This window comes from Macrobrachium nipponense, chromosome 38, assembly GCF_015104395.2.
Source record: "Macrobrachium nipponense isolate FS-2020 chromosome 38, ASM1510439v2, whole genome shotgun sequence".
In the NCBI taxonomy this organism is placed as follows: domain Eukaryota; kingdom Metazoa; phylum Arthropoda; class Malacostraca; order Decapoda; family Palaemonidae; genus Macrobrachium; species Macrobrachium nipponense.
The window spans coordinates 16,513,240-16,540,739 of NC_061098.1; the positions used below are offsets into that span (position 1 = coordinate 16,513,240).

At 37.3% G+C, this 27,500-nt stretch overlaps 1 protein-coding gene across 5 annotated transcripts in view; it reads left to right on the forward strand.

Moving 5' to 3' along the window:
- LOC135209676 (ras-GEF domain-containing family member 1B-like) overlaps window positions 1–27,500 on the forward strand; it is a 966,569-nt gene that overhangs the window by 204,730 nt on the left and 734,339 nt on the right. For 2 of the 5 annotated variants that reach the window (XM_064242414.1, XM_064242415.1), the window contains exon 1: window positions 19,889–20,017. The exons of the other annotated variants lie outside the window; for them this stretch is intronic. The gene's annotated coding sequence lies outside the window, so the exon portion shown is untranslated. Of the gene's footprint in view, window positions 1–19,888; window positions 20,018–27,500 lie in introns of those variants that run through there. 5 annotated transcript variants of the gene reach the window in all.

Here is a 27,500-nt window from a genome sequence, read left to right on the forward strand (position 1 = left end):
CGGAATAGATCGATAGTTGATACATATATACATACGTACATATGTACATACATATATACACACACACACACTCACGGATGAGCAAGTAAGTGTTAAAGTAAATAAACGCACTGTATGTTCTGAATTAGCGTCTAGTTACTCCCATATCAAGTGTTTTGTGAAGGAATATCTGCTATTATTCCCCCAACCGTATTTGTCCCGGATCTCTTCAAACACGCCTGTCGAAGGGAAATTTCCATTTTTTTTTTAGTATATGACTCCTATTTCGACTCCTATTTCCATAACTTTATAACCTCTCCTTTGTAAATAGAGTGGTGCGTCGGATATTATATAGTCCTGGTGTGACCACAGCCACTTCCTCCTGTCAAAATACCGTTCGCAGATGATAAAGGTACGACACTTGTCAAATACACAGCAAATGATATCAGGTACGACACGCTTTTAACTGATCTTTCTTCTTTCTCTGGCTTCATTTCTGAAAGGACTCCGGTTTATTCTGACCAAAAATTGTTGCTGAAGTTACAAATTTATTATTATTTGTCAAATGCGCAGCAGATGATAAAAGAACGACACTTGTTAAATACACAGCAGATGATAAAAGTACGACACTTGTTAAATACACAGCAGATGATAAAAGTACGACACTTGATAAATACACAGCAGATGATAAAAGTACGACACTTATTAAATACACAGCAGATGATAAAAGTACGACACTTGTTAAATACACAGCAGATGATAAAAGTACGACACTTGTTAAATACACAGCAGATGATAAAAGTACGACACTTGTTAAATACACAGCAGATGATAAAAGTACGACGCTAGTTAAATACACAGCAGATGATAAAAGTACGACGCTAGTTAAATACACAGCAGATGATAAAGGTACGACACTTGTCAAATACCTTCGCAGATGATACAGGTACGACGTTTGTCAAATACACAGCAGATGATAAAGGTACGACGCTAGTCAAATACACAGCAGATGATAAAGGTACGACGCTAGTCAAATACACTCTCGATAGAATATTCTGTATATCTTTTTTGTTATTTGTTTTGTGCTGTTATTAATCGCTCTATTTATTTCTTCTTTTATCGGTGCGAGTGTCGTTAAAGAGTGATATACTCCCGAGATATGATATACTCTCTCTCTCTCTCTCTCTCTCTCTCTCTCTCTCTCTCTCTCATATCGTTAATATAGTTGCTTTTAATCATAACTCACCCCCCCTTCCCCCTCCCCTGCACACACCCCCTCCTTACCTCCACTCGATACGGCTCTTAATCCTAATTTCCTAATTATAAGATTCTGTCCCCTGATTAGAACAGTATGCTAATCTAATCACTTGGGATTCGCAAAGGTAGGTAGGTAGGTCTCTCTCTCTCTCTCTCTCTCTATCTCTCTCTCTCTCTTCTCTCTCTCCCCTAGCCAGCCTGTGCTTCAAATTATTCTTTATTCTATAGTCTCTTCTCTTCTCTATCTCTCTCTCTCTCTCTCTCTCCTCTCTCTCTCGTCTTTTCTCTCTCTCCCTCTCTCTCTCTCTCTCTCTAATTGATGGTACAGTGAAAATGTTGGATGCAGTATGGTATGTTTTGTCATTTTATTAATTGTGGCTCTCTCTCTCTCTCTCTCTCTCTCTCTCTCTCTCTCTCTCTCTCTCTCTCTCAGTACGCTTACTTTAATTAAGAATTTGGTTTGAAATATAGATAAACATGAGCAGGTTATACTCATGCAATACATTTTTAAACTTTTAAATTTTTTTTCACTCAAACATGTTCACAATATTATCCACTTACATAACTGGCTTACTGTTTTAGAAGTATAGTGAACATAGTACTCTGTTTCTATTTTTATTTTTCTTGTAAGAGTCTCATATATTCTTTCCACAGCCATTATTTGACAAGCCAGTGAAGTTATTTGATATGGAATTAATATATATATATATATATATATATATATATATATATATATATATATATATATATTATATACTTCTTCTTTGAAACATAAAGTTATTCTGAGGCCATTTGGAAAACTAATATTACTCCATGTTGTAACCTCGGTCAATTTTAGGCAAAGTGTCAGTTTATTTGTACGGTGGTATTAATGAGATAGGGTATTATTTTTAACGAGATGTCATTGCTCGCGCCATAGCGGACAATTATGATTCATTCTTCATTCGAATGGGATCCGTGCGGTGTTGTTTTAATTTGGGAATTTATGGATGGCCAGTCTTTGAAAAAACATAAATCTAACACGGGCTTTGATAAACAGGAAAAACATAGGCACACGCACACGTAATATTTTATATATATATATTATATATATATATATATATATATATATATGAATATATATATATTAAATATATATCATATATAATATAATATATATATATATATATATATTGAGGTAGTGTTGTTAATGATTTAATATTTAATGTTACAGATTTTTTTTTTTTACTTTTTTACGATTATGAAAATATTTCAATGATAATCGATTTGAAAATGGTTTTAAAAAATTCCAGGCCCCAATCACGAAGTCGAGGGAAGGCGTCTTCCAGAGATCGAAGAATTCCAGCAAAAATATCATTTGTAATCAACGGGTTTTTTTCTTTCCGCACCAGAGGGAGCATTCTCCATTTGCATACTAACCGTGTTATACACCGGAATGAAGAAGCAGAACCAAGAACGAATTCGGGGGAAGAGAGAGAGAGAGAGAGAGAGAGAGAGAGAGAGAGAGCTAGCACATATACGTTATTGCCTTTGAACTACGAGGTATAAAAAAAAATTCCATAAAAGGGTGAGAAAAAAAAAGCCGCTAGTAGACAATACTCCCCATCTCTCTCCAGCTGTAAGGTCTCTCTCTCTCTCTCTCTCTCTCTCTTTCGTTAAACATGCAGACTAAAGGGGAACCTTCAGGAAGCACAAAAGCAGCAACGCCGCGACCTCAGAAGATGGAAGAGAGAGAGAGAGAGAGAGAGAGAGAGAGAGAGAGAGAGAGAGAGAAAATTTTGTTGGTTTCGTCGGCAGTGAAAATATCTCTGGGAGCGAGAGTAAGAAATGTAGTAGTCCCTCCCGTTCGGGAAATAGATTCCAGCGCCTGTGGCCTGGAAATTCCTCAGGGTTGCTCGGCACCAGCTAGCAGCAATTGCAACCTCATTACCTAACCCCCCTTAACCACCACCCCCGCCCCCAAACCCCAATCGCTTCCTGGCAACAAAAGGCGTAACTACTCGATCGACACTTTCGTCAGCTATTAAAAGCGTGCCATTGGTTCTGGCGAGACCTTCGGGAGACGCTGACAGATAGTCATCTGGCTGGAAATACTGGAAGGCGACTGGAAGGGGACTGGAAGGCGACTGACACTGAGCGAAGGGGGGCGGGGGGTGGCCGTAGAGGAATTCGGGAATGCTAGCTAGACGGACGAACGGGCGAAGGCATAGCGATGAAATTAGGGGCAGCCCAAATATGAATAATGATTCGGATGGTTTGTTTGTAAATAGGTAGACTTGAGACGCCCGGTTATAAATTAAGTATATACAATATCTTTACTGATATACATATTTGTATGTATGTATGTATACATAGGCATATATATATGTGCATACATCTAATCAAAGGAGCCCATAAAAACGCCAAAATATATAGAGAAAATACTATATTTCAGAGACTGCTGCTGTCTCCCTCTTCAGGTAGATGAATGAGAAAAGTTACAGAAAAGGGAAAAGGCAGCAGTCTCTGAAATACAGTATTTTCTCTATATATATTTTGGCGTTTTTATGGTCTCCTTTTATTAGCTGGATTCTGTTGTAACAGAACGTTTTTACGAGTCATGTGTATATATCTTACATATTATATATATATATAATATATATATATATATATATATATTATAATACACTATTAATATATATATATATATATATATTATATATATTATTATATATATATATATATAGATATATGTTGAAGCTTTGTTAACATTTAAATCCTGGATATTTGTATATATATGTTTGTAAATATATGCAAAATATATATGTATATATATATTTCTATATATATATATATGTTTCTTTTTATTCTTTTATGCTGCTTAAAATAACAATATGTTCACAAAGTCATGAAAACAGAGTATTAAATGTCCGACTGTACTTTTCCTAAAGACTAATTACGTGTAAAAAAAGTATATACTAATATCTATATATATAATATTATATATATTATATTATATTATATAATTATTATATATATATTATATTATAACATATACTTATACAATATTATATATATATATATATGTAATAAATATTATATTATATAAATATATATATATATATATATATGTGTGTGTGTGTGTGTTATTCATGTGCAATTAGTTTTTTGGTTTAAAACAGTCTGACATTTAATATTCTGTTTTTGTGACTTTGTGTATACTGTTGTCCTTTTAAAACAGCTTAAAAAATAGAAAAAAATAACGAAACCATCCAACCCAGAATGAAAAAACCCCCAAAATAAATAAATAGATAAATAAATAAATAAATAAATAATAAAATAAATAAATAACAAATAAAAAATAATAAAAAAACAATCCGACCCAGAGTGAAAACCTATTAATTGTAAATAAATAAAAAAAAAAAATATGAGGAGGAGAAAAATATAAAGAATGAATTCTACTCGATAGGATAATATTCCTTCCCCTTCTCGGGAGGTCGAGTCAACTCCACAGAAATCGCCTTTGGCTTTTTCGAACTTTTTTTTTTTTAAGAAGCTTATTCGGACGCGAAGTTTTCGGAAAATCGCCCGTGAGTGACGGTTGTTTACGCGTAGCCCGACTTCTCGTGTCGTTACCAATCCCCCCCTCCCTCCTTCCCTCCCTCCCCCTCTGGGGTGGGTTTGGGGTTTGGGTTTGGAGTGTGAACGTAAAGTTCGTACAAATGTCCCCTTTTAATTAATATCTAATTCACTCTACCTCGGAATTAATATATATTTTCATATATATATATATATATATATATATATATATATATATATATATATATATATATATATATCTATAGATATATATATATATAGGAACCGAAGGGGTGGAATGTCTTTAGTTTTATTGGCCGAGTCGGTAACCTCACTGGAGTCCTGATTTCTCCTCTACGCGCTGGTTCGAATCCACGAGTTTAACGTGTGCGAAAATGTATTAATTTATTCCGGGTTATAGGGCGAATTGGATATTAAAGGGCATCTGTAGCATGATGGCTGTATGTAAATCACGGTGATGTGATAGAAATTCATATATATATATATTATATATATATATATATTATATATATATATATATAATGTATATGTAAGCCGTAACCGTTATTGTTTATAAGTAAATGAACGTTTATTCCTTTTATTCCTCGTCAGAAATATTCGAGAAAAATTGTAGCATAAGTTGGAAGCTGCTATAACAGGTCGCGGAATGAATACATTTCCATATACGTTAATCTCGTGGATTCGAACCAGCGCACATCTTCCGTTCCTTAACCATCTCCTAACTAATTGATCCACAGTGCAACTGCTTTGAGGTTTTTCTCCTGTCATACCTTTACACCTGAATGACATTAAAGGGTCCCAGTGCTGTGGCCTTACCCCTAAATTCTATATTCAGTTCAATGATTTCAACCGTCGTATACAGTACAGGGTGTCCATAAGGTCCCAGTACCATTACGAGTCGTTGTTGTTTAGAATGGTACTGGGACTTTATGGACACCTTGTATTTTGAAATACATATAATAAAACGAAATATTTCCTTTTTTTTTTTTTTTTTTTTTTGTTTTCCACTCCTGTGACGCCGCCGTCTGGCGGATAACAGATGCATTTCCTGTCCTATTAAACTTTCGCAAAACTTTCCGATTTGTGGGATGCAAGTTCGCAGCTGCAAATTCGCTTTCGCGAGATGAAATTATTGACGACAGATGCTGCGCGGAATTCATTTTTGTTCGACTCGTGCCACTGCCTGAGTAAGTTTATTTTTATTTTTTTTTCCCAAGCAAGGTCATTTTTGGGGCGTATTTATGTGTCTTATTTTGTAGCAAAATTTTGTACGTTCAAATTTTCGTTTCTGAAATATCAGTAAAATGTATTAAATTTAAAAGGTAGTGGCAAATCATAGTAGTATATATATATATATATATATATATATATATCTATATATATATATATATATAATATATATATATATATATGGTATATATTATTTCGTCATTCAGCCAAAAGAAATGAACTCTCATGGCCAAGTCATGCTGCAGAGAGAGAGAGAGAGAGAGAGAGAGAGAGAGAGAGAGAGAGAGAGAGAGAGATTTCAGTTACTTTAAAGAAGACCGGATTCTGGATGTACTTTAAAGGAACATCCTGAATCCAAACCATAACTCCTTTGCTTGCTTCTATTTATAGCGAGTTTTTATTTTTGGGGCTTAAAGCGAAACTCTCTCTCTCTCTCTGTCTCTCTCTCGCCCGTGCTTCTATTTATAGCACGCTTTTATTGTTGGATCGTAAAGTACAACTCTCTCTCCCTCTCAGTTGAATAAAGAGTAAATATTCCCGTACTCAATACCAGAAACGAATCTCTCTCTCTCTCTCTCTCTCTCTCTCTCTCTCTCTCTCTCTCTCTCTCTCTCTCTCTTTGTGTTGCACTCCAAATTGAATACTTTGGAAATTCTCAAGAGTAAGTGTTCCCGTACTCAGTACCTGAGACGACTCTCTCTCTCTCTCTCTCTCTCTCTCTCTCTCTCTCTCTCTCTCTCTCTCTCTCTCTCTCAGGCATTAGAGGCGGGATAATTTTAGCCCGTTCCTGCTCCCTGCTCCTTTATTTTGTTTATTGCCAGACATTCGAAGGAGAAAGCTGTATTCTGGGCGGTTTTCCAGGCGGATTTGCCTGAGAGGGACCGTCGCGCCCGCCGTGGTGCCTGCCTGCCTGCCTGCATGCAGGCCCCTTTAAACGACCTACCTGGTGCTTGCCCTACCTACCTGCCTGCCTGCCTGCCTCCCTCCCTCCCTGCCGCCTAACCGCCCATCTCGGGCCACCCATTTTTTTTTTTTATTACTCTCTGGGTACTTTCTGAATCTTCTAGTGTTCAAATTGGTATATTACATGTGTCCTTGTTCTTCGATGATGATGACATTTCTTCATGTTTTTATATTTTTTGTATGAATTCTCCACCCAATCTTTTATGGCATTTTGCCTGTTCAGTTTTGTTACTTTTGACAAAGGGCTTTTATTCGTGTGCTGTCCAGTTATATTTCTTTATATTTTTTGTCTTCATTCTCGGTCCAATCTTTTATGGCATTTTGCCTGTTCAGTTTTGTTGCTTTTGACAAAGGGCTTTTATTTATGTGCCGTCCAGTTATATTTCTTAATATCTTTTTGTGTCTTCTTTCTCCGTTCCACCTTTTATGAGATTTTGCCTGTTCAGTTTTGTTACTTTTGGTAAAGTGCTTTTATTTGTGCTCTTTATATTTTTTGTGTCTTCATTCTCGGTCCAATCTTTTATGACAGTTTTGGGTACTTTTTACAAAAATGCTTTTATTTATGTGCGGTTTAGTTATATTTCTTTATATTTTTTTGTTCTTCATTCTCGGTCCTAATCTGTTATGACATTTTGCCTGCTCAGTTTTGTTACTTTTGGTAGTGCTTTTATTTGTGCTCTTTATATTTTTTGTGTCTTCATTCTCGGTCCAATCTTTTATGACATTTTGCTGTCCAGTTTTGGTACTTTTGACAAAGGGCTTTTATTTGTGTGCTGTCCATTTATATTTCTTAATATCTTTTTGTGTCTTCTTTCTCCGTTCCACCTTTTATGAGATTTTGTCTGTTCACTTTTGGTACTTTTGACAAAATGCTTTTATTTATTACTATTCAGTTAATCCTTTAATTTTATTTTAAATATTTTTTCTGACAAGTCTGTCAAGAAAATGTCTGTTTAATTTTGTTACTTTTGTTGAAGTACTTTTATTTATTTGATGTTTAATATGACTATTTTTCTATAGAATATCATGTATTGATCTGAATTTATTCTTTTTAGCTCTAGGGACGTTCAAATATATTCTTGAATTTTCTGAGATTGTGTAATTATAATTTACTTACATTTTATTTGGAGATCACAATTTTTCTATACACGAGAAACGGTGCCATTTATTTCACCCGAAGTACATTTACCACTTAATAGTGAACATTTGTTATTGTGTAACCATTAAAGGGCAGGTGTTCAACGTAATAGCAAATTATAATACTGAATTGTAGTAGAATTTTTTTTTATGAATGGAATATTTTTCTATATATTATACATGAGTACGTGTGACTCTTTATCAATTTCATTCATGGTTTTATACGTAGGCTCTATGTATAAGTTGTTTATTGCTTTGCTAAACATGAATTGATAAATATCTTTCTAAATATAGATCGAAAGACACAGTTTAGCAGTATTTATAACACATGCGAGTCACTCTCTCTCCTTCTTATAATATATATATATATATATATATATATTATATATATATAATATATATGGTATATATAGTGTGTGTATTTTATATATATACATATATAGATATAATATATATATATGTATACACACACGTATGTGGTATATATGCATGTGTGATTGTATGCATATATATATATATATATATATATATATATAGATATATATATATGTGTGTGTGTGTGTGTGTGTGTGTGTGTGTGTGTGTGTGTGTGCGCGTGTGTGTGTGGGTTAGGAATGCGCTCAGTTATTCATTCACGTTTTATTTTTGTGTGAATTATCCCATCTTTTGTGTGTTACGTGCTTTTTAAAGCTGAAATCACCGATCTGGAAGAATAATATATATATATATATATATATATATATATATATTATATATATATATATATATACATATGATATGTGTATGTTTGTGTACATGTGTACACAGGCGTTAATGATCCTCTCACCTCGCGCGATAACAAATCCGTCGTTTTGGTCTGCGGACAAAAGTTATCTCTCCTCTCCGTCCCGCCTTCCCAGGGGACGGGAAAGTTATCTCCGTGATACTAAAGTTTCTTATTTATGACATAAAAATTTCCCCCAAAAGGAAATACTGCCCAGTTCGCTCCCTCTCTCCCTCCCCTCCTCTCCCCTTCCCACCCTTCACGCACACATTCACACACACACACACACACACACACTGCACTGGGTCAGGACTGCTCAGGGTACTCTCTCTCTCTCTCTCTCTCTCTCTCTCTCGTGTGGTCCATACTATACTAAGAAGATGATCTCGGTTCGAATTATCGAGCTAAATAGAGAGATATATGTTTCGTCGCTGTTGATTTGTAAATTAGTACTTGGTAGATGATCAGCTATAGCTGGCCGCAGCAGCCCGGTTGGAGAGAGAGAGAGAGAGAGAGAGAGAAGAGAGAGAGAGATGGATGGAAGAGATTGGATGAAACATGACCTAACACATAAAAAAAAAAATAAAAGAAAACACATGAGAAATATTCTCTCTCTCTCTCTCTCTCTCAGGAAATAAAAGCAAGCGAAACTGCAGCTTATTTTAGCGTGTGTCTGTCAGTCATTCTCCCTCAAATAAGAATAAGCAGAACTGATGAGTGTTTTTTTTTCTTTTTTTTCTCTCCTTTTCATACGAATATTGGAGAGAGAAATATCTCTGAAAATTTTGGCCAAATCACATAATTTTTTGCAATACATAATTCTCATTTTCGAAATGAGGAGGGGGGGGGGGGGGAGACCGAATGCATCGTTTGTGTGCTGACTAAAAAGAGGCTTACCTTTTTTTTTTTTTTTTTTGCATTTTGACACCTGCAACAGATTGTTTTACATTTACTTCCCTCCAAAGTCTGAATAGAAATGAAATGGGTAAAATGGTTTTGGAATTCCCTTATCCCTCTGGTGTGGGTCTTGTGGCTTTCGTTTCTTTTCTGAATAATCTTAACTGTTTGTATATATATATATGTATATCTATATATATATATAATATATTTATTATATATATATATATATAAAAAATATATATATAATTTATCATTTATTTCTTTATTTATTGCTTGTTCTGGACATTAAATTTGCGTTAGGAAATATACGTAGTCTCTCATTTGCATGTGTAAATACAGCATATGCTGGTGTGCGTAACTATCGCGTATTTACATTTCTTTTAAATGTGCATTTTTAAGTAATATATTCAATGTGGCACTATTAGTTACTTTGTATGCATTTAAATAATAATAATGATATTATAGTTGCATCCTTTTGCCTTAAGAAAATAAATTTTTTAGGTGTGTATTTTTTATTTATATTAATGTATTCATGGACACATTGTTTACTTTGTACGCATTTATATATGATAATGATAAATAGTAGTAATAATAAATAACAATATAGTTGCATCCTTTTACCTTAATTAAGAAAATACATCTTTTGGATGTGCATTTTTTCAGTAATTTATTCACTGACACATTTGTTTACTTTGTATGCATTTAAATAATAATGATAACAATAATATATTAATAATAATATAGTTGCATCCTTTTACCTTAATTAAGAATATACATTTTTTTTAGTTGTGCATTTTTTTAGCAACGTATTCATTGACACATTTGTTTAATATGTATGCATTTAAGATAATAATAATAATAATAATAATAATAATAATAATAATAATAATAATAATAATAATAATAATAATAATAATCTATACATACAAAAGGGCAAAGTAACAAGAACTGAAGGGATAAAAGCTTGCCAGATGGGAGGAACATCAAACACATCGATGAGACTGGATACAAATACCTGGGAATAATGGAAGGAGGGGATATAAAACACCAAGAGATGAAGGGCGCGATCAGGAAAGAATATATGCAGAGACTCATGGCGATACTCAATTCAAAACTCAAAACCGGAAATATGATAAAAGCTATAAACACATGAGCAGTGCTAGTAATCAGATACAGCACAGGAATAGTGAAATGGACGAAGGCAGAACTCCGCATCATAGATCAGAAAACGAGGAAACATATGACAATACACAAAGCACTACACCCAAGAGCAAATACGGACAGGACTATACATAACACGAAAGGAAGGAGGGAGAGGACTACTAAGCCTAGAGGACTGCGTCAACATCGAGAACAGAGCACTGGGGCAAGATATCTGAAAACCAGTGAAGACGAGTGGCTTAAGAGTGCATGGGAAGAAACAAGGACTAATAAAAGTAGACGAAGACCCAGAAATATACAGAGACAGGAGAAGGACAAACAGAACAGACGACTGGCGCAACAAACCAATGCACGGACAATACATGAGACAGACTAAAGAACTAGCCAGCGATGACACATGGCAATGGCTACAGAGGGGAGAGCTAAAGAAGGAAACTGAAGGAATGATAACAGCGGACAAGATCAGGCCCTAAGAACCAGATATGTTTTCAAAGAACGATAGACGGAAATCACATCTCTCCCATATGTAGGAAGTGCAATACAAAAAATGAAACCATAAACCACATAGCAAGCGAATGTCCAGTAACTTGCACAGAACCAGTACAAAAAGAGGCATGATTCAGTGGCAAAAGCCCTCCACTGGAGCCTCTGTGCAAGAAAACATCAGCTACCTTGCAGTAATAAGTGGTACGAGCACCAACCTGAGGGAGTGATAGAAAACGATCAGGCAAAGATCCTCGAGACTATGGTATCAGAACAGATAGGGTGATACGTGCAAATAGACCAGACGTGACGTTGATTGACAAAGTCAAGAAGAAGTATCACTCATTGATGTCGCAATACCATGGGGACACCAGAGTTGAAGAGAAAGAGGAGGGAAAAAACTGGATAAGTATCAAGATCTGAAAATAGAAAATAACGAAGGGTATAGGGGATATGCCAGGGGTGAAATCGTACCCATAATCATAGGAGCACTAGGGCACGATCCAAGATCCTGAAAAAGAGTCTGGAAAAAATAGAGGCTGAAGTAGCTCCTCAGACCTGATGCAGAAGAGTGTGGGCTCCTAGAAACGGGCGCCCCACAGTAAAAGCAGAGCGATGGACTCCTAAGGAGGGGCAGGATGCAAACCCGGAACCCCACACTATAAATGGCACCACCCAGTCGAATTGGAGGGCACCTGTGAATAAGCAAAAAAAAAAAAAAAAAAAAAAATATATAATATATATAAATAATCATATCCTTTTTCCTTTATTAATAAAATACATTTTTTTTAGTGAGTAATTGCATTTTTATAAGTATTTTATTCTCATTGACACATTTGTTTAATTTGTAGTGCTTTTGTAAATAAAATAATAATAATAATAATAATAATAATAATAATAATAATAAATAATTAATAAATCTAAGCTACAAACCCTTTTTACCCTAAGAAAATCCATAATAATAATAATTAAAGTTAAACCTTTAACCTTAAAAAAAAACCTTTGATTATATTATTTTTTGTCTGTCTCTCCTCTCATGAGTATCACCACAGCCGCCGCCACAACAACTTGCGTAACTCAAATTAAAGTTTGTTCATTGCTCTGACCACTACATTAAAGTCTCTCTCACGGTATAGTTAAAGGAGACCATCCCCCTTCCCGCTGCAGATGCCAAATGGCAAACTGTTTCGACGCTCGTCGTCAAGAGGCAGTTCAACTTTAATCACGTTTTCTTGCAAATACTGCTTCTGCTGTTGAGTTGACAACAACCCCTCTCCTCCCTCCCCCCACTCCCATACCCTCCCCCTCCCTCCCAGGTGCTGTCACTTTTTTTTAAATTTTATTTTTTACAATACTGCTCTGCATTGCATCGTACCTCTGTCAGCGTGATTGATGTCTTGAAGACGGCCGTCGACGTTTACAGCTGTTTTTATCAACTTGTGCATCATTTTTTTTTACGTAACCCTTTTTCTGCATCATTGAGGTCGGCAGTTTACAAAAAAGTTGGCAGTTTCAAAAATAACCCTTTCTCTGCATCAGCGATGTTGGCAGTTTCCAAGTAACCCTTTCTTTGCATCACTGATGTTGGCAGTTTAAAAATAACCCTTTCTCTACATCATTGATGTTTGCAGTTTCAAGAATAACCTTCTCTCTGCATCACTGATGTTGGCAGTTTCAAGGTAATCCTTCCTCTGCATCAGCAGTGTTAGCAGCTTCAAGACAATCTCAGTAATGTTTATAAACACCTTTGTGACGCACAAAATATTTTCATCAACCACATTGTATCTTCCTCAACTTTTTTGCCTTCTCAACAAGTCCTGTTTCATTTCCACGAGTAGCATTGTCGTTCTCACCAAGAAAGCGTCATATGACACAGGTCTATTAGTGTCATCGTCAATCAGTGGCTGCTGAAACGAATAGAAAATCGAAAGCTTCCAGTGTATGGCAAGGTCCATATGTTCCGCTGAAATCTGGAAAAAGAGATTTACATTTCCTTCGATTATTTTCCACTGGATTCTGGAAAGAAGAGATTTACATTTCCTTTGATTATTTTCCGCTGGATTCTGGAAAAAAGGATTACATTTCCTTCAATTATTCTCCGCTGAAATCTGGAAAAAAGAGATTACATTTCCTTCGATTACTCTCCGCTGGATTCTGGAAAAAAGGATTAAATTTCCTTCTATCATTTTCAGCTGGATTCAGGAAAAGAGATTTACATTTCCTTCGATTATTTTCAGCGGGATTCTGGAAAAGAGATTACATTTCCTTCGATTACTCTCCGCTGGATTCTGGGAAAAAGGATTACATTTCCTTCGATCATTTTCAGCTGGATTCTGGAAAAGACATTTACATTTGCTTTGATTATTTTCTGCTGTATTCTGGAAAAAAAGGATTAAATTTCCTTCGATTATTTTATGCAGAAATCTGGAAAAAAGAGATTACATTTCCTTCTTACTTTCCGCTTCGATTGAGCTTCGTTTTCTTCGATTATTTTCCGCTGGATTCTGGAAAAGAGATTTACATTTCCTTTGATTATTTTCCGCTGGATTCTGGAAGAGAGATTACATTTCCTTCAATCATTTTCCGCTGAAATCTGGAAAAAAGAGATTACATTTCCTTCGATTACTTTTCCGCTGAAATCTGGAAAAAAGAGAAAACATTTCCTTCGATTATTTTCCGCTGGATTCTGGAAAAGAAATTTACATTTCCTTTGATTATATTCCACTGAAATCTGGAAAAATGGATTACATTTCCTTCGATTATTTTCCGCTGAAATCTGGAAGAGAGATTACATTTCCTTCGACTCTTCAGCTTTGAAGGTTCAATTACGGAAGGTGGTCCCTTTAGAGGGATCGTTATTTCTCTCTCTCTCTCTCTCTCTCTCTCTCTCTCTCTCTCTCTCTCTCTCTCCTCCTCCTACGTCCTCTAAAACCCCATCTGGATAATGAGGTCATCCCACGACCTACCGTACCACCTTAGGTAAACAATGGGGCTGCCTCGGAATGTCCTAACGATTTGTAGTCTTGGGGAGGAGGTTTTTATTCCATTTTTCCCTTTTTTCCTTTTTTCTATTTCTTCCGTTTTTTCCCTTTTTTTTACATTTTCCCCTTTTTTCTTTTCCTGTTTTTTATTCTTTCCCTTTTTCCCTTTTTCTTGTTTAAATTTTTCATTTTTTACCATTTTTTCCATTTTTGCTCTTTTCCTTTTTCCCTTTTACGCTTTTCCCTTTTCCATTTTTTCCATTTTTCATGTTCTTCCGTTTTCCATTATTTCGTTATTCCCTTTTTTCCCTTTTTCCCCTTTTCCCCTTTTATCCTCCCCCCCCTTTTTCCCATGTAAGAAAATATCTATAAATGACACTTTCACCCATTTCTAATTACTTCTTCCTGTTACCCACCGCCCCTCCCTGGCATCCCTCCCTCTCTCTCTCTCTCTCTCTCTCTCTCTCTCTCTCTCTCTCTCTCTCTCTGGCAACCTTTTTACGATGGGCGTGCCCTCCTCTGTACTGCTGTCATATTTTTTCATTGGCAAATTGATTGGACCCAGCGAGCGCCGTGGTACGTTTTGCTGTTAAAACTCTCTCTCTCTCTCTCTCTCTCTCTCTTCTCTCTCTCTCTCTCTCTCTCTCGTACACACACACAGGAGTTAATTTGAAAGCACCATTTTTGTCATCTGGCTTCAGCGGCGAAACTGAATAATGATTGTTCTCGGAATCTAATTTTAATGGATGTATACCCATTTCTATTTATACGTGTTCGTTATTCCTTAATTACTCTATTCCTTGCCGGTTCTTCTATGTTCCTCCTCCTCCTCCTCCTCCTCCTCCTCCCATGCTGGAGGTACACTCATCCCAGTCTGCAGTCATTCTTTTTTCATTTTTCATTTCCTTTTTTTGTTCTCCCATATGGTAAAATCTTATTGTCATATAATCCCTCCAGAATGGGAGATGTTCATTTCTCCTTCCATTTCCCAAGATGGCAGGCACTCATTTTCTCAGTCCTTTAGCTGGGGTATACTCTTTTAATTATTTCTTGTAATATTTATCTTAACGTTAATTATTCCTTGGTCATATTTATCTGAACGTTTGTCATTTCTGGTCATGTTTACCATAACTTTAATTATCTCCTGTCATATTTACCTTAACTTTAATTATCTCCTGTCATATTTACCTTAACGTTCAATTATCTCCTTGTCATATTTACCTTAACGTTGATTATTTCTAGATTTCTTATTAATTTACCATTAACATTGAATTAATACTCTTGTCATGTTTACCTTAAGTTAATTATTTCTTGTCATATTTACCTTAAGGAGGAAGGGTACAGAAAGTCTTCACTTATTTCTTCCATATTGTATGCATTCATTTCATTTATTCATCCCATGGCAGTTATTCATTTCCATCCAGCTACCTGGTGGGGTTCTCATTTTCCTACCTCTTGCAGAAATATACTCTTAAAAATTTTTTTTTTAATCCTAATTCATCACACGAGGGAATTACATTTCCTTTTCTGTCTGTGACAATACAGATTCATTCCATACACCTTTCTGTTTTTTTTTTTACCTCTGCAACGGACGAACTTGATTAAAATTTCCCAGTGCAATTCTCTCTCTCTCTCTCTCTCTCTCTCTCTCTCTCTCTCTCTCTCTCTATTATTCCTTTGGTACACATATTTTCGCTGGCTTGCGTGCATGCAAGCGCGCATTCGTTTTTTTTTCATTGCGATGCGCAGGCATGCATTCGCCAAGCTCGTCACTATGCGAGCTTGGAATTATGTCTGCTCTCTGAAGATGATTTTGATGAACATTACTTTTTATAATGTTTATGGGAACTATGTCAGACCTGAGGTCATCATTATAGTAGACTATTACTTACAGTGTCAGACTTGAGTTCATCATTATAGACTGTTACTTATTAATTTTGTTTCATTGTCATTTGCAAAACATCGCCATATTATGAACGAGGTCTTCATACAAAAATATGTTTTTCTTATGTGTCATGTATTCATTGTTTTTGTTTTGTTTTTGTCTTTAAAGATCTGGGGAGAGAGAGAGAGAGAGAGAGAGAGAGAGAGAGAGAGAGAGAGAGAGAGAAATGGTATCATGTATTCATGTTTTTTTTTAAAGATCTGGTTGTATGAGAGAGAGAGAGAGAGAGAGAGAGAGAGCACAAGTGTGTAATGCCAACCAGACTACCGTTACATTTAAGATTGGTTATAAAGAAAACAGAGAGAGAGAGAGAGAGAGAGAGAGAGAGAGAGAGAGAGAGAGAGAGAGTTACAAGGAGTTACAAGGATTAGGACGTCTGAAAGTGAGAAGCACAAGTGTGTATTGCCAGCCAAACTTCCGGTGCGCTTAGGAGTCGAAATTTTAAAATCCTTTGGAGCCTTTACGTTCTTCGGACAAATGGAAATATCTCTCAACTGGCAAATGGAAAATATCTCTCAACTGGGCGACGTCTCCGCTTGCTTGCTCGCTTTCTAAGCAGATTGGAAGTTTCGAGTTTCTTTTCGATTTTCGAGGTCCTGCGCTGGTGTATAGCGTCATCAATGCCTTGCGTATTTGCATATCCTGCCCCCCCCCCCCCCCCCCCCCCCCCCCCCCCCCCCCCCCCTCCATATAGGCGTCCGTCATTTTGCCCGACGGGTTCACCTTTCTCGTGTTGTTTTAGGTGTTGGTTACATTCTCTCTCTCTCTCTCTCTCTCACAGTGTTTGTATTTATTTATTTATTTACTTATTAATTTTTATTTATTTCTTCATCTATTTATTTTTTTAAATATAATTAGAACTAGACATTCCTTTACTTCTTAAACAACATTAAACTGCTTTGATTCGTATGTTTTTCAACTGCATCGTTCGGAAATATCATATTTAAGGTTATGTGGGATTTGTAAAAAATTGACCATAACATTAACGATTCCATTCAAGCCATTTATGTGCGATGAGGACTTTGATGAACTGTCACATTTTAATATTTATATGTTGTATTTAGTAAATGGGTTTCTAATTTATCTTTCATATTTAGTAAATGGGTTTCCAATTTATCTTTCATATTTAGTAAATGGGTTTCTAATTTATCTTTTATATTTGGTAAATGGGTATCCGACTGCCTTTTTAGCCTGGATAAACGATAGATCCACTTTTTATCAGAAATGTATTATTCGTGAACCTGTATCCATTTTGACTTTTTCTTGTAAAAAAAGAGAAAAAAAAAGAAAAAAAGGCGTGATCCGACCTCCAGCTTACTCGGGACGCGTGCAAGATTTTCTGCTCCCGCATGAGTTGTAAACATTATATTCCTAATTTTTTATGTAAATTAAAACATGGTAAAATCTAGGGTCAAATAGAGCCTTGTTTCATTGACGAAAATTAAAATAAATACGCTATAATATTCTTTGGAAGCTTGAAGAATTTCAGTAAGTGGCCCCTTTGGTGGGCTTGGTCCATATGAGGAGGTTTCATCTTCTGAGTAATAATAATAATAATAATAATAATAATAATAATAATAATAATGCATCATTGCTTGCTAATTCCGTAAATATAAGTGAGTATATCCTTTAAGAGGGAAATAATGCATCATTTCTCTCAAATCCTGCAAATATATAGGATATCCTGTAAGTATATTGGAGTATATCCTTCAAGAAGAAAGGACTTGCCTGCCTAGAAAGACACACCACACATCTGATCCTCCGAGCGGGAAGCGGGCGAAGGGTCGGAAGTTTCCTCGGAAGAAGTTTCTTAGCCCACCTCCCGAGGACTTCTTGGGTGGGGGAGGGGAAGGGGGAGTGGGGCCCGAGTTACCGGTGGTGGGGGGTGGGGGGGGATCGTGTACTTGTTCCTCAAGACAAGACGGATTTCATTCCACCTATTTCACCCGTCATCTCTCTCTCTCTCTCTCTCTCTCTCTCTCTCTCTCTCCTTGTTTGTGTTTGCTTTTATTTTTATTGCCTTTACTTAACATAGGAATCTCTCTCTCTCTCTCTCTCTCTTTTAATGTTTATATTTTTTTTATCTAGTGTAGGAATCTCTCTCTCTCTCTCTCTTGTCAATATTTGAGTTTGTCATTCGTTTTTCTTATTATAGTAAGACTCTCTCTCTCTCTCTCTCTTAACACCGAGTGCAAGATCCCTCCCTCATCATCAACTGTGTGTACCTGCCGACGACGCTCCTGTTACTACTCCCAGCTGCTCTCCCATCCTGACCACCTCTCCTCCTCCCCCCTAAAAAAGGGGGCTTGACCCACCTTACCTACCTTTCCCAACCCGCCCTTGTCCCTTCTTCTCCTCCTCCTCCTCATGACCGACCCCTTTTATTTTTTTCCTTTCTTTTTTTTTTTGCCTTTCTTTTTTACCTTTCTTTTTCCCTTTTTCTTTTTTCCCTTTCTTTTTTACCTCCTTTCTTTTTACTTCCACATGACCAAGCCCTTTCTGTTTTCCTTTTTTACCTTTCTTTTTTATTTTCTTTTTTACCTTTCTTTTTACCCCCTCATGACCTACCCCTTTCTTCCCTTTCTTCCTCTTTATTTTAACCTCTTTTCTTTTTACCTCCTCATGACCTACCCCTTTCTTTTTTCCTTTCTTCTTTACCTTTTTTTTTCTTTTTTACCTCCTTCTCATGACCTACCCCTTTCTTCCCTTTCCCCTTTCTTTTTTTTACCTCCTTATTCATGACCTACCCCTTTCCCTCTCCCCTTCCTTTTTTCCCTTTCTTTTGTAACCTCCTTTCACTGGAGTATCTCATGGGAGGAGTAGGTAGCTATGCTTAGTCCTGCCTCCGTCCACAGATCAATTTGTGATTCGTAGTTACATCCCTAGCAATCTATCATCCTTTGTCGTTCCGCCCCTCCTTTAATTACCGCCCCTTTCTCCACCCTCACTAACTTTCCCTCCCTTACTCTCTCTCTCTCTCTCTCTCTCTCTCTCTCTCTCTCACAACGGGTGGGCCCCGCCTCCCTGGCCGTGGTTCAATACTGGCCGCTCTACGCACTCGCAATTCCACGTGCAGCGGGTGGCGTCCGAATCCCTGGGCGCTCGGCTTCGTTCGTCTCTCGCCTTCGGCTGGAAGTCGATTCGGACGCGTTGCTTCTTCGTGACATGGACGCACATGACCCCGTCGATGAATTGGTTAGCTGATGAATGGAAATGAAGATTCGGTGGCTAAAGACACCGACGAAATGCCGGGACACATATGATTGAATGAAGTCGGGTTTCGAGTCTGTATAGGCAGGCTGTTGTTGTCATGGCCTTGCGTGCATTTTCAACGTTGGGTTTTCGAGACTTTGATCAACGTTGCATCGCTGTCGACTTCGCAACGCGTCCCATTTGTCATGGCTGAAGTCCGCTCGGCACCTGATGAACTCTGCCAAGTGATGCCCATTGGGAACCACACACTCCGTATTTGTCAGGACGGGGCGATGATGTTGTCGGTTAGTGTATAAAGCAGTCAGTCAGTCGAGTCAAGTCAGTCAGTCGAACGCGCGATAAACTCTACGGCGAAACTCCCCCGTCTTCGGTTCAGTCTTCTCGCGGACGTCGGACGCGGAGCTTATAGCACGCGCGCTCCTTCCGGTAAAGTGACGACCAGTTCATGGAGGGGGGTGGGGCATATGTCATTCGAATCTGACAGATGTGGGAGGGCGTGGCAGGCTCTCCTGCACGAGGTGAAGTGATGCTTTCGAGCTGTCACTCGCTGTTTAGACCTGTTTTTATTTTTATTTATTTTTTTTTTTTTTAGCCCGCGGGATTCCTCCTCCTATACTACGGGATCAGTGTCATGAATTATTTACGTGTTATATATCGGTCGGGGGTAACGAAACTAATAAAGAGTGGCAATCAGTGATTTCAATATGTTTGTTGTGAAGGCGATGATCTTTTTTTTATTAGTGCATTTCAATAAAAAAGAAGATGATTTAAAAGCAAAGCAGTTGAGTGCATTGATACACGAGCAGGAAACAGGTTATGGCAAGCATTGTGCATGCACCGGCAAACCTTCCCCTTCCCCCGTCCCCCACAACCACGAACACGTTGTCTGTGGAAGGGGGTCTAATCTACCTTGTTGTAGACTTTGACGTATCGTGTTTTACGACTTCGCCATGAATGACACCTCGTTTAATTGCTGTCATGCATAACGACGAGTTTATTATTTTATAACTCTTCACTGGATGAGTATACATCGTTTTGCCTTCTTGGAACCAGTAGCATTTCTGGAGTTTTTTTTTTTTTTTTTTTCCTTTTTGCAGGTCTGGGTCATCATCTAGAAGCCTGCTATATAAATATGAGCACCTGTCTCAACAGGTGTCCATCTCCACCTGTTCTACGGATGATGATGCTTAAAGCTTCCCTCCCTCTCTCCCTCCCTCCCTCATCTACCTGTGAACCCACGAATGACACTCTACTTGGATTACCTGTTGAAGAAGCAGTAGGGCTATTTTGGACCTTACTATATCTTTGCTGTTCATTATGTATGGATGTTATATACAAATATTTGATGATTATTATCTACAGTTTCTCATTAACGAATTTACTAATAAGCATTTTATTTTCATAAAAAAGTATTTTGCGATTTTTTAAGCTGTTCATTATGTATGGATGCTATATACACATATTTGGTTATTATCTACAGTTTCTCATTTATGAATTTGTCAATAATTATTTTATTTTCATAAAAAAAGTATTTTACGATTTTTTTAGCTCTTTATTATATATGGATGTTATATACATATTTTATTATTATCTGTACAGTTTCTCATTTTGGAATTTACTAATAATTATTTTATTTTCATAAAGTATTTTACGTTTATTAAGCATAACGTTTTAGACGAAATGCAGTACTGTCGGAACTATTTTCATTAATCATCTGCGTTGGAATTTATTAATTATTTTATTTTCATAAAGTATTTTACGATTTTTTAAGCATAACGTTTTAGACGAAATGCAGTACTGTCGGAACTATTTTCATTAATCATCTTCATTGGAATTTATTAAGAATAGTTTTATTTTCATAAAGTATTTTACGATTTTTTAAGCATAACGTTTTAGACGAAATGCAGTACTGTCTGAACTATTTTCTTTAATCATCTGCATACTAAAAGCAAGTTTCGTCAGTTAACCCATTCAATTCCTCATTCAGGATTATGACAAGAATTGTATGATACATTCATAATAAGGTTTACATACCTCAAGTTATGAGGTGCACGTCGTAAAGGAATGCTGTATTTGCTGTTTTATGCAGATTTGAAAAATGGTTTGTGTAAGGATGACAGTATCACGAGCCCTTTCAGGCGTATACGATTGATATCGCTCGAGATATTCGTTACCTAAGTCAATCGAGCTCGAATTTCATGAGTTATTAATGAACGGCTCACATGACAAACCCTCCTCCTCCTCTTTGTCTCTCAAGGTTCTTCCGGGAATCCATCCATAATAATAATAATAATTCACGCTTTCGCTTCCGTGCGTACGCGTTCATCCATCCTCGATTCATTCCTGCACGGATATCCAAACTCCCCCTTCTCACCACCCACCACCCACCAATTTCGTGCCAAGTTTTCGTCCGCGTCCGTCAGATTGCGAAAATTTTGCCATTGTTCGCGGTCGCTCGATTTCGTCCTTGTCCTTCCAGTTCGTGTTCGTGCTTAGCTATTTTCGTTCGTTTCGGCCGCCTCCCCCCGTGTGGAGTTATTTTTAATGTCGTATCTCGACGAACGTTCGTGCAGTTGCATGCGTGTAGCGGAGCGGCGACGGTTCGCACTGTTGCTACCCCCTCCACAATGCCTCCTCACGCACCCCCCCCCCCTCCCCCCCCCCACCCCCCCAATCGCCTCCCCTAAGCTTCCAGACAACCCACTCCCCCCTCCACTCACCATCCCCCCCCAGCCTTCTTGTCTCCCCTTATGGCGTGAATGAGAATGCAGTTGGTAGACGCGAGTGTGTGTACTTGGATGTTAATGTATGTGTTGTTTGTTTACATTGTGTACGAGTTTATTCTTTGTATACACACACACACACATATATTATATATCTATATTGTTCAGAAGATAGACATTCATTCAAATGGAACGTACGGACAAGGGCCATTGACTTGAAATTCCAGGAAATATGATGTTCTTTTGAAAGTAGTTACTGTTTTATATAAATATATACATATGTATGTATGTAAGTATGTATATATGTATGTATATACGTATATGTGTGTGTGTATCTGGGGCAGTGGTTAAGATACATACCTTCCCATGGATTTATTCATGTTTATTGAAAGTTATAACACATTTATTGATGTAGATAATAAATTAGGTACGTATCTGTGTCTGAAGCCATCCTTATGAACACACGCACTTAGCAACCCCCAGCCCCCACAGAATGCTCGCTCGGAAACGAAAGGCTAACGACCTCTCTTAAAGGAGAAAAGATGGAAGTGCTGCGAGCGAAGCTCTCTGCATTATACAAAACGTGTGCATTCTGGAATGCACACACGTGTGAATGCAACCCGATGCTTCGGGAATTGGTGGGTGTTTTCCCAAGTCTCGCGACTCCTCGACTCAGATTGGGGCGAGATTTGTCGTGGTGTGCAATAATATCTTAACCCTCGTTCTTGAACGGTGAAATCTTCTTCTACTTAGGGAGTTCGCTGATGTCGTCGAGACTCGTGTGAGTGTGTTGGAATGGGAGTTCATTTTCCCCCTGACGCGAGTTCATGTTCCGAAGGTGAATTCATTTTTACTCGAGCGAGTTCGCGTTCGGAAGGAAATGAATTTACGCGCTCGCTTAGGTGATCGCGTGAGTTCGTGTTTCAAAGGAGATGGATTCATTTTCACTCAGGTGAGTTCATTTTCCGAAGGAAATGAATTCATTTTCACTCAGGCGAGTTCAAGTTCCTAAGGAAATGAATTCATTTTTACTCAGGCGAGTTCAATGTTCAAGGAAAATGAATGCATTTTCACTTGGGCGAGTTTCAAGTTCTTAAGGAAATAAATTAATTTTCACTCAGGCGAGTTCTTGTTCCAAAGGAAATGAATTCATTTTCACTTAGACGGGTTCATGTTCCAAAGAAAATGAATGCATTTTCACTTGGGCGAGTTCAAGTTCCTAAAGGAAATGAATTAATTTTCACTCAGGCGAGTTCATGTTCCAGATATGAATTCATGTTCACTCAGGCGAGTTCAAGTTCCTAAGGAAATTAATGCATTTTCACTCAGTTTGTATTCCGAAGGAAATGAATTCATTTTTACTCAGGCGAGTGCATGTTCCTAAGGCAGTGAATTCATGTTCACTCAGGCGAGTTCAAGTTCCTAGGGAAATTAATTAACTTTCACTCAGGCGAGTTCAAGTTCCTAAGGAAATTAATTCATTTGCACTCAGGCGAGTTATTGTTCCAAAGGCAGTGAATTCATGTTCACTCAGGCGAGTTCGTGTTCCAAAAGAAATGAATTCATGTTCACCCAGGGGGCGACCAGGCTGAGTCATGTTCCAAAAGAAATGAATTCATGATTCATTGTTCACTGTCAGGCGAGTTCGTTTTCCAAAAGAAATGAATTCATGTTTCACAGTGTCAGGCGAGCTCATGTTCCAAAGAAATCCATTCATTTTCACTCAGAAATCGAGTTCGTGTTCCAAAAGAAATGAATTCATGTTCACTCAGGCGAGTTCGTGTTCCAAAAGAAATGAATTCATGTTCACCCAGGCGAGTTTGTATTCCGAAGGAAATGAATTCATGTTCACCCGGGCCAGCGAGCTGCATGTTCCAAAAGAAATGAATTCATGTTCACAATCAGGCGAGTTCGTTTTCCAAAAGAAATGAATTCATTTTCACTCAGGCGAGTTCAAGTTCCAAAAGAAATGAATTCATGTTCACTCAGGCGAGTTCGTGTTCCAAAGCAACAAATAACCCGCTGATATCGAATTCACTCTCTTACTTAATGTCCTTAACCCCTTGACTACTAGAATTCGAGCCAGTGCCTTAGCTGGTTGGAACGAGGACAACAGTGACTGAATGCACTTGGCCGCGTACGGTGCAGTGTGCGTGAATGTGTTTATTAGTTAATTAGTTCAGCTAACTAGATAGCTTCCTTAATTACCTTCTCGTGCAGTTTTCTCTATCATCAGTGAGCTCTGTTCGTGTTGCCGTGTAGGAAATAGCAGTAAGACATTATTGATTCACATCTCTGAAATTGTACGGTACAGACCCCCATTGGTATATAAGAACAGGCAACCAAGACTCAGGAGACCTGTACGGTACACGTACACGTACGTCGATGCGTTTCGTGCGCACGTATACACATCCGCACTCATGCGTTAAATGCACGTTTGTTCTTTCAGTGTATTCGTCGGTAGCTTGTTATTCAGATCGTGAATATTGAGTTTTTTTTTCTTTTAAGTTTTAGAAATAATATTCCTGTGTTTATGTTAAAGTAATGATGTAATAATAGTTGCGATGCAGACGTTATTCTTGGGCTGTCATCATTATGACTTTAAACTTATAATTATCTGAGAGAGAGAGAGAGAGAGAGAGAGAGAGAGAGAGAAGAGCTTTAAGTAATTTATACCTGAGAGATAGAGAATATAATGGTTTATGGATGTTATGCAGAGAGAGAGAGAGCTTCAAGGATTTCATACCTGAGAGAGAGAGAGAGAGAGAGAGAGAGAGAGAGAGAGAGAGAGAGAGAGAGATGCCGGTGGCCCGGTAGTGAGTGGTGGTGGGGGCTAAGGGAGAGGCGGTGGGTCAGTGGGCAGGGAAGCAGAAATGATGGCAGCAGGTCATCCGAGGTCGGTCAGCCAGCCGCGACTTGATAAGTCTTGTGATATTACCGAATTGTATTTCGTTTATAAAGAAACCTCTTCTCGGGTCCACTCGTGAGACGCTTCGATGAAATGCAATGTTTCTGTCTTATTATTATTATTATTATTATTATTATTATTATTATTATTATTATTATTATTATTGATTATTATTATTATTGATAGTAAAAGTAATAACGAAAGTCATGGTGAGCTCTTGTGCAATGTTGATTATTTCGCATTTTCTTGTTGCATGTTTTCAGCAACTTGGAATTCTGGTCGTGTCTGTCATATTTCCTCTCTCTCTCTCTTTCTCTCTCTCTCTCTCTCTCTCTCTCTCTCTCTCTCTCTCTCTCTCTCTCTCTGTCTCTGTCTCTGTCGTGTTTTCATTATCGTTATTTTGATTCTCTCTCTCTCTCTCTCTCTCTCTCTCTCTCTCTCTCTCTCTCTCTCCTGCTACTGAACGCAGAAGTAGTGCCCTGTTTTCATTACTGTTATTGCTGGTTATTCCAAAAATTATAGCTACGATAAAAACTTTTCGGGAGTTTCAACTTAAAGACTAGAGGAGAATATAGCCTCTTGAGTTGCCCTACTCCACTGGTAGTAGATGATTTTCTACTGAAAACCGAGATCACAATATAAAATTGATTTCAGCATTTTTTTTATTCGTATATAATTTTGTTCAGAAAATTGAGATCGTAATATAAAAATACTTTAATATTTTTATTTGTTCTGAAAATTAGAATTGTGATATAAAATATTTGTCAGTATTTTTATTTGTGTCTAATTTTGTTCTGAAAATTGGGATCGTAATATAAAATTGCTTCCAGTATTTTTATTCGCATCTAATTTTGTTCTTGAAATTGAGATCTCGAATAATTTACTCTTCTAATTTCAGTTCATCTTTATTCGTATCTAATTATAAATTCTGAAAAAATTGATTTTGTTCATAATATGAAAATTACTTTCAGTATTTTATTCGTATCTAATTTTTTTGTCTGAAAATTGGGATCTATATATACTTTCATATGTTTATTCGCCTGTAATTTTGTTCTGAAAAATCGAGAGAACCTAATATAAATGACTTTCAATATTTTTTATTTCGTATCTAATTTTTTTTCTGAAAATTGAGATCATAATATAAAATTACTTTCAGTATTTTTATTCGTATCTAATTTGGTTCTGAAAATTGGGATCGTAATTTAAAATTACTTTCAATATTTATATTCGCATGTAATTTTGTTCTGAAAATCGAGATCATAATATAAAATTACTTTCAATATTTTTATTCGTATCTAATTTTGTTCTGAATCTATATATATATATATATCCTATATATATATATATATATATATATCTATATATATATATATATATATATACTAGCTTAGAAACACAGAAAAATCCATATCAACTGCACTGTGAATAGATGCTCTTTTCCTAGTCCCCAGTTGCAAACACCGCCGACGCCGGCTGGGGCACCGTGCATCATCCGTTGTTCCGGCATAGTACCGTGCCAGGTCAATGCACAGTGCACAGTCGCTCGCACGCTATCTCGTGAGCATTATCGGATTTCGGTCGCGTTACTCCGGATTGGTCATGTTTATCATGGCGCGGGTCCAGTCACAGTAGCTTGGAATCGATGTTCCTTGTACTGTATTATGAGTCTCTCTCTCTCTCTCTCTCTCTCTCCTTCTCTCTCTCCTGCTTCTTCTACGATTTCCACTTCTATTGTTGTTCTACTTCTACTAAAACTTTCTCTCCTTTTTAATCTTCTAATTCTACCACTTCCTCTCCTTTTTGATCGTCTAATTCTACAACTTCATCTCCTTTTTAATCTTCTACTTCTACAACATCCTCTCATTTTCTTTATTCTACTTTTTCTACAAATTTTCTTCTCACTTTTCAACAACTTTTTCTTCTACTTCTACAGCTTCCTTTCCCTTTATTCTTCTACTTCTTCTGCAACTTCATCTCCCTTTTTTCCACTTCTACTACTTCTGCAATTTCTCTTTTTTTCCCTTCTCTTCTGCAATTTCATCTCCTTTTTTCCCTTTTACTTCTGCAAATTCCACCCCTTTTTTCCTTCTACTTCCTATTTTTTCCTTCTACTTCTTCTGCAACTTCATCTCCCTTTTTCTCTGCTACAAATTGGCTGGAAGAGCACCCTGGAGAATCTTGATTATGACCTGGCGGAGTCCTCCCTCCTGACCCCCCCCCCCCCCCCCCCCATACTCCCTCCCCCGCCCCTCGCATCCCCGTAATTGTCTTAAGCTCT